Below are 9,336 nucleotides of genomic sequence, written 5' to 3'. Positions count from 1 at the left end.
CTGGCAGGCCATTTTATATATCGAATGATCCCCCTCTTATTCTGGCAGAATACCTTTCAGTTTAGTGGAGTTGAGGGCAGAAGCAACAGCATGTTTCTAAGCAATGATTTGAATGTGGTATGATTTGCAAAGAATGGCTGATAGTTGCACCCTGATCCCCCATCATTAAAGTAAATAGTAAGTGGAACATTTACTTCATGCAAGGCATCATCAAACCCATAGCAATGTAACCTGCTGCCTCCCTTCTGGGACTTGTTTTCAGTGAATAGTATGGAAAATATTATTTTTGGAAAGCAAGCAGTGATGACTCCTGCTCTTTTGTCTTGAAACAGAGCAATTATTTTGTGGTATCATAAATAAAACACTTCCTGCTGGCAAAAGCAGAGGGGGGGAACCTCCCATTATCGGTGCCCGTGAGCCACCAGCCAGATTCCCAAGAGTATAGGAGGGCTCTGGCAGACGGGCTCTGTCACTTGAAATTATTGCCCCCAGTTACCTGCCAACAATTAGTGTTGTTTCAAGGACAACAGAAGGGGACATGTGCAACTTCTTCACCTTCTACAGTTCAAACATGAGTGTCAGTGTTGGCTTAGAGTGAAATAGGTATTGGTTAAATTCCTATTGCAAGTGCATAGCTGGCTGTGAGCTCTGGATCTGAGCAGGTGAACAGCCTTTTATGCTGCTCTCGCAGGAACCTGGTGTCTCTTAGTCTTGTTACATTAATGTTCTGATGCTTGCTTGTTGCCCCCATGCCATGATTCTAGCAGGGGAAAGCAGGGAAGTTAGCAGAGATCATGATAAATCCAGTGTTCCTTAAGGAGAAGAGTACTTGCCTCCTACAAGAGCAAAGTTTTCAGGAGTGCTGACAGGGTAAGAATCAAGTTAGCTACAGATTAATACTACATAGCAGAGCTGAAAAGCGTAACTTTTTCCATGAGCTATGGAGTGCAGATGCCAGCATCAGATTCTCCAGCAGAATCAGTCAGCAGCAACTACAAATATGGGATATATCTTCACTGCTTGCTTTCGCACTTCCCTAGTTCTGTGGATGATTTGGATGAGCCAAGTTCCTGTTGCCGAGATGAAGAACCCTGGTTCATTGCAAAGAGTCAGCCAGAATAAGATCTGCCAGGGTATAAATTGCCTATCTGAAAGGCAACTTTATAACACTGCCAACTCTTCAGCAAACGGTTGTACCTGCTTAGGTTTCATGTGTGTTGTATTTGAGTGCCCTTTTACACGCTTTGTCACTTCCAGGCGCCCCTCTGTCTTGGTTACTTCTGGGCTAAGATCCCTGTATGTGGTCATTCTAATTCCTGGCCCTTCTTTCAGCAGTGCAGTTGCTCACTCTGGGTGAAACGGTGACAGAAACATTCAAGAACTGATGGGCAGAAAAAAAATAGTTTTTCAGAACAAAAACTAATTTTTGTTATGAAAGAAGACGAAAATAATTCCCACTTATTACAAACCCAAATCTTCTCTGTCTGCTACCTAGAGTGGGGAGTTTGCGATTGTATTCCATGAATTTTAGTTTGGCACTGTAGTTATTCTCCTTAAATGTAATTCAAATGCATGTGTAAGAATTTTTGTCCCTAAAGCCCGTTGATTCCCTGTGTTAGTATTTGCAAAAATACAGAATATGAAAAAAGGCAGGGTCTCTATTAGTAATGGCAGAAGAAGGAAATTGTGGCTAACAAAGGAAATGTAGACTTGTGAATGTATTCCACTGTGGAAGCACTCTCCCAGTGCATTTAAATGGGCACAGTATATTCAAGAACCTCCTCTTGTTCATGGCAATAGCACAGACAAGCTTTTCACTTGCTTCCAGGGGAGGTTTAACACAGTGGAGAGGTAATGACTAATTGTCTACACTTTGAAAAAGGTATGTGTAGCTTCTGCAGTAAATTTGCAGAATTACAAAACTAAATTATTTCTGCATGTACACCTGAGATCCTATTTTCCTAACTGAAAATGAAGCTAAGAAGCATCTACCTTGGTCCTATTCAAAAGCAAGTAATTGAATTGGTACTGCCTTCTGTGTTTGTGTTACTGACTAGCATTAAATTCTGTTCTTGACTCTTAAGTTACCCAATATGTACGTTCTTGTTTAGAGCATTAGCTCACTTTCTAAACCCTTGGCATTTGGGCCAGTCTGTAACTGGTACCTCAGTGGTAGCTATTTTAATCTTTCCTATGATCACTTGTCACTACCTGGTGAAGTTAAGGAGCTCTTTCTCTCATTTTATTCAGGTGCTACGCAAGTGGAGAGAAGTATTGCTCCTGCACCTCCTCATAGTTAAAGAGTGTGAATGGCAGTTCAGCTCTGTGAAGAAGGGGTTAGTTGCTACTCTGATATACTCTGTTTGTGACATTTGTTTGTACATGCAGATATATACATCAGAAGTGCCTTTCTAGTTTGTTGTACTCAAGCACATGCTATTTTAGGCTGACATTTTCCAACCTGTCCTGAGGGAGTTAGATGTCTAAATTAAATTCAGTTTGACTGATTGGGACATTGAACATTTCTGAACTAAAATCCTAGTGATAGACAGTGGGCCTTTATTAAAACACATTATTTGCTCTTCAGTAAAGCAAAAATATATGTCTACATCTAATTTTTATAACAAAATGGCCATATAATTGAATTGTGAATGCACATATAGGACTTGAAGACTAGGATGATATTTTATTAAGTAAACATGAAAAATACACATACTGAAAGCGCAGCTGCCATAGTGTTAACAGCGCCGAGCTGCTTTGATTGGGAAATGATATAAACACTTCCTATGAAAACTCTGTACTCTTGTTGATTTAAATATGTATTTGATTGAGTGACAAGTAATTCATTATAGCTGGTTCTCTCATGAAAATGAATGTATATTTTTCATGTTTGACTTTGATGGTAGAAATGAAATGTTGAAAAGCAATGGCATTGAACGTGATCCATGTTGAACCTCTGATCAGTGCCTCAGTCTAGTATAATACCATGGTATTTCTGGACAGAAATGTGAATAAGAATTTAGGTTCTATTTCCAAATCCTCACTTAAAACTTATAAGCAATTTTTTAGCAAAATGCCATGAATATTCTGAAGCTTAGTTTAATCATCTCTCAAATGAGTTTAAAAAGCCCCACAGTCTTAATGAGGCATAGTAGTGGTTTTGAAACATGTTTAGATGTTCGTATCAAAGGTGCCATGAAATTCTATACCATAATTTATATAATAAATTGTAAGGAAAGTACTAACGTGTTTTGCACAGCGTGAGGGCTGACATATATAAGCATGAAATATAAATTGGGAAACCTTACAGCAAATAGAACTGATTTCAAAATAACTGAACATGGCCCAAATCTGCCATTGAAATTCAGTACAATTAGCCTTGTACAGAGCTGTGACAACTGCAACTTGGGGAAGAACAGCAGAGTTAGAGACATGTCTGCCTGCCTGGTGCCTGCTGTGTTGTGCAGACTCTCTATTCAAATGCTCTTTAGAGAACACAGTCTGGAAAGGCCTCAAGCATTGAAATGCAGAGAGGGAAACAATTCCAAACAAGGCTGCCTGTGTGCAGCCCTGTTTCTGGTATCAACCTTGAAAGGTTTACACTGAAGTTCTCTGCCTCACAAGCTACTTCAGATTAGTATAATTTATGGAAAGGGCTATAAACAAAAGGCAAATGTCTCGAATGCTTTTCAGTGCTGGGGAGAAGTGTTAGGAAAGTCTGACACCAGCTGACACTAGCCACCCTGGTGAGGCTGATCTGCCTCAGGTTATCATTATTTTGCAGGCCAGCATAGTAGAAAATAACTACAAGACTGTCATCCATTGATTTCCCTTCTCCAAACTGACAGTGCATCCAGAATAGTTGTGATGAAAAAAAAAAAAAGAGAATTTGATAGAGCTGTTTTGGCAATCACCTAACCCAGTGTGAGCAGTTATCCGGTACAGCCTGTAAAACTTGGAACTGGGAGAAAAGGTACTTATCTTCTAAAGGCTTAGGGAAGATGATTATTTGTGGTCTGTATGTCTTTGGAGTATTAGGAAGTTTTATAAAAATAGTCATAGGGATAACATGCGAACATTCGTAAGTGCCCTCAGAAGGGACAGCTATGTCTTTTTGCATGCAGACCAGTCAGCCACTACAAGCATGTATAAACATAAAAACTTATTTTGAAATGAACTGAATTTAGAAAGGATGAAGTTACCAGCATATTCTACCTCACTGTCCACTATCAATTTGCTATTGATGCAATTCAATTGCAATTTCTCAAGGCCAGAATGTTCTGAGAGCTGCTTTACCTGTGTGATCCTCTCTCATCAGTAATATTAAGGAAGAAAGTCAGCACATTCCTTTTAATATCATCTACAACTGATGTTCTTTTGCAGTTGACAATAGAAGTCTTTCCAGAAAGTTCTCACCTCTTGGAATGACTGTTCATGGGATTTCTGTGTTTCAGGATGTAGTCCAAAACATCTTTTTATTTTTTCATCCTCTTTAATCCACCTAACAATAAAAGGATGAAATAACTGTAGGAAGTTTTCTGGCTGCAGTATGAGCAGTGGCTTTTCTTACCCTTTTAAGGAAGTTTTCTCTGTGGTCTCTTAAGATTTGTAAATAGCTCCGGGAAATGAAAGCTTTTAAAAAATCTCAAGTGGACAATTTGCATGTGTGGTTGCAGTTTACTGGGAAAAAAGCTGAATAGTGATCTGTAGCCAGAATTTATATGCTATTGCAGTCATCAGATATTGCTAATTGTATCAGTTGCACTTGTAAGTTTGGATTGTATGCCATTTTGAAATGATTCTCGCTGGTGCCCCACTGGAGATTCAGTGCAGTCCCAGACATGATACAGTTCTAACCCAGGGTTCATATATTAATATGCCATCCTGGAGGCCAAACTTTAGTCACTATGTTGGCTATATTATGAGTTCCTTCCTGTCTTTCCAGGTAGGATTAGATAAGGAGGAGGACTTGTACCCAAGCCTGCTGGGATTGTTCAGCTTGGAGAAGAGAAGGCTCTGGGGAGACCTTAGAGCAGTCTTCAGTACCTAAAAGAGGCTGACAAGAAATCTGCAGAGGGACTATTTACACAGGCATGTAGCAATAGTACAAAGGGGAGTGGCTTTAAACTGGAAGATGACAAATTTAAATGAGATATTAGAGAAAATAATCTTCCCTGTGAGGGTGCTGAGGCACTGGCACAGTTTGCCCAGAGAAGCTGTGGCTGCCCCATCCCTAGCAGTGTTCAAGGCCAGGTTGGATGGGACTTTGCGCAACCTGGTCTAGCGGAAAATGTCCCTGCCTGTGGCAGAGAGGTGGGAACTGAATGAGCTTTAAGGTCTCTTCCAACCCAAACCAGTCTAGGATTCTATGATTGCTAGTTCTTTGAAAGACAGTTCTTCTGTCTATGACGGTATAACCTCCACCATTTGTGAAAAAGGAAATTCTCCTTTACATACTGTATCTTCTGTAGGTTTGGATTCTACCAGGTATTGAACAAACAGCAGCAGAGGTCAGAACAGAACTCATCTAAGAGCTTATGTTGTGCTGCTTTTATCTGTTTACCTTTGCTCGTCTTTCAACATTGCTGTTATGCGTTTGTCTTGCCTTTGTCTTTCATCAAGGGAAAGTACCTTTAGTAGTTGTTTCATACTGTTTCAGTGCAGTCCTTTCCTTAAGGAACAAAAGGAAAAGGATTAAATATTTTCAAAACACCAAGCATTTGCCATTCACCCTGTATTTCTCTGAAAGACCTGTACGTGGGGTGAAGAGGTCAGGGATGGAACACCTACAAATGCCAGTAGGAAAAAATTATCTGCTTCACTGACAGTTTTCTCTGCATCAGGGATGGCCAAGTCATTGAGAGCTGAGCTTCTCTTCAGCAAAATACAACTTATCCTGTCAACAACCCATACAAACTTGACATATGCTGTTAAAGGCTGGCATACTGTCCCACATAAATCTTCCATGGAAGTGGGCTTCTCCATTTCGTAGTACTGCAACATGTTATCAGTTTCCTCTCTTTCCCCTCTTATTGATGGGTATATTAAGACTATTTAGACTGATATAAAGTAGAGGCCAATACGTGGTGCATTTATCCACCTGTTTTCCAGATTTAGACTGACCTATTTCTCATCACAGTGCGTATCTCGAGTAAGAAAATTCATTCAAATTAAAAAAAAAACAAACAACAAAAAAAAAACAAAAAACACCTGCAAAACCTCCAATTAAACAACCCTCTGTCTCCACAAAAAAATAGCTGTTAGGAGATCATGGATATGGTCTAAACCAGCAACAAAATCTAAACCAAACTGGGTTTCATTTAAGCTATATGCATTCTTTGCACTTCTCTTAGCATAAGCAATATGGTTTTAAACAGGTACTGAGCTTTTATCTGAGCAGTCTCCACCAGGCAAAGGTGGTCACTTTACATTGCCAGTGGTAGCCAGATTTTATGGTTTGTATGTGGTTGTCTGGCTGGCTTCTATTTTATTAAAGAAACCAGTATTAACTTAAGGATTATAATAAAGTTGCAGCTGTTCTTCTTTGGTAATCTGAATTGATTGGGCTGTCTCTGGATTACTGTTATAAAGGTGCCATCACTCACTAGAGAATAGCTGTTCTAAGTATATCAATGCATATTTAAGAAACTGGAACTCATTGCCCATGACTTCCAATGCTAAAAGCTCTAGGTCTCTAAAAGCGCTAGGTCACTAAATGGGTTTTAATTACTTCACTGTCCAGAATTATGGGGTATTAATCCCTGGAGCATAGTAAAAGGCATCTAACTCTTTTTCCTATGCTATTGGTAAAAAAAGGAGAAATAGTTTCAGTGTGAGTGTCTATAGTCCGTTGAAGTTACTCTGAGTCACCATTTCTGATTTTGAATGGAGGCTAAATTAGCTCCTTTTGTCAAACAGAATATGTTACCAAACTACAGACATATGGTCTGGAATAGTTCCTTAGGAGCAGAGCGGGTGGCAGACACAATGCCATATTGTCCAAAATACTACTTACTTACATTAAAGAAAATGGGAGCTGGCAGCTAGTATTATGCCACAATTTTATAATTTAGAAAGGTCTTTATTAATGTTGTAATGCAAATGGGACAAAACCAGGAAGGAGGTAAGGACTCACACAAAGTACATAAGCCAGGCAGACACTACTGCACTACGTAAGAGCCTCCTCAAGCCCAATTATGGCATGACTTGTAACCTGTTTTAAGCTTAGACTTCCCAGTAACAAAGTGCTCAGGAATTCACATGAGCAATTTCTGAAAGGATACACAGAGCACAACAAGAAAACAGATATCTGTCGACTTTTCTGGTTTGCTCTCAAAACCAAGAGATTGTCCCCAATACGTGCAACATCCAGGCATATATTTAAGCTATTCCTGGTGTGTTCAATAGAAAGAAAGGTCAGACCCCAGCTGTGACCAGATGGATGGTTTCCGTGAAAAAGAGAAACCTTTCAAGCTCTCTAAAAGTGAATTTCCCTCTGGTCTCAAGAACAGAAGATTCTGCCTTAACTATAACAGGTTCCACAATATGCTTGCATAAATCAAAGAGCTGTGTATACATGACACTTCCCCTCTTCACTATTTATATTCACTTGGAATGAAAAATAGCTCACCACCTGCCTCGTTTCTATCATAATGTAACAGGCCACAGAGTTAACACCCTTTGATATGAATGGCAGAATGAAATAACAAAAATGGTCACTCTTAGACAATGAAGATATTTGGAACCTCACCTGGAACTTTTCCATAAGAAACATAAACATCTCATAAATAGATGAAAATATGTTATTTCAAGTATGTGTATTGTAATGAAAAAACAAATGCGACACACTTCCATTTCAAGCTTACAAGTACTAAAATTATGGAACTGTGTGGACCAGAGTAAAAGGATTTAATATTTTATTAAAGTTTTAAAGTAAATTTATAGGAACAAAGGAGCTTTACTGACCATATGGGGCCTCTCTACAACATACAATGTTGTTCTGACTCATAGAAGACTGTGGGACTTTCCCTCAGAAAAATAAAAGGCTAAGAGAGGAGAAAGAAACTGACATTAGACATCAATAGTCACATTAAAGAATTAGAAGTTTGGTATTTGGAAGTAGGAACAGCTTCATAATAAGCTTAAACCCACTGTTTTCAGGTGAATGAATAACAGCTTTTGGTCTGCTGAGATCCAGTGAATCATTGGGAATACTTTTGACAATTATCACAAACTCAGAAAACCGGTGGGTTGAACTGAAGGGAAGTGAAGATGAAAAGAAACCACATCTTGGGCCAGGCAGAAAGATGGAGAAACAACCCTCATATAGCCTCAATGACAGCAGAGGGCGGTAGTAAAAAATAATGCTATTGAGGTCGTATAAAAATAGACCAAAGAGCATTTCATGCCGTTTGCATCCTGAAATTAATAAACATCCATGTACTGTCTAAGTTTGCTATGTAAGTTTTACTAATTTTCTGGTTTAAAGTGAAGCAAAACTGGAGATAATATTTTAAGTGGTTTTACTTGAATTAAATCAGTCAAATTGAAGGAGTTTCATGAAGTGAATTCCAAAAGATAAACAAAATTTTATTCATTAATGGATTTGGAATTAATTTTAAAGCCTTGATTATTTTGTCAACAAGAGGCAACACAAAATATCTCTGGGTCAGCTTCATGCACCTTCAGCAGTCATTAAAGAAGAACTAACAATTGAATAAGCCATGGAGAGCTGGCTGTGTCCTTTGTGGTTATGCCATATTGAGACTGCCTGATGGAGCAGACGCAGAAATGTTGTTTCTGCCTATTGTTATATGTGCTGAGCACATTAACAGAGGAATTTGGTTTCTGGGGCAGTGAGTGCGACATTGTTCTTTTTCCACTGAGATTAATTACATCAGTGGGAATTTAGAATAAGCACAAACTGCATGGTCAGGGTCAAAATCCAGTGCTCACTTATCCTCTGTTAGGGTTATTCCATTCAAACAGTCCAAATTACTAGTACTTTCCATTACTTCTTAGGAAATCTATTCCACAATATAACCGATGTGTTTACCGGGAAATTTCCCTCAAAAAATGAGTTCAGCCCAACAGTCTATCAGGCGACAAGACTGTTTTAAAAGCTTCTATTTTGAACAATGCTGATTTAAACCATACAGGGCAGTACAAGGAATTTTCTTTAAAATGAGCTTTTTCACCAGCATTACTGTGTCACTGAAAAATGAGTCAGTTAAAGCTTAACATCAATGACAAAGAAACTGGAAATGAAAATACTTTAGTCAAAGGTGGATGACTGTCTATAAATACCGACATGTTGGCAATCAGCATGCAGGAGCT

The sequence above is a fragment of the Pezoporus flaviventris genome, unplaced genomic scaffold (genome assembly GCF_033815535.1).
Source record: "Pezoporus flaviventris isolate CSIRO_AGI_PZ_B2104156 unplaced genomic scaffold, CSIRO_AGI_Pfla_v1 ptg000006l, whole genome shotgun sequence".
Classification (NCBI taxonomy): Eukaryota; Metazoa; Chordata; class Aves; order Psittaciformes; family Psittacidae; genus Pezoporus; species Pezoporus flaviventris.
This window is presented reverse-complemented; position numbering follows the sequence as displayed.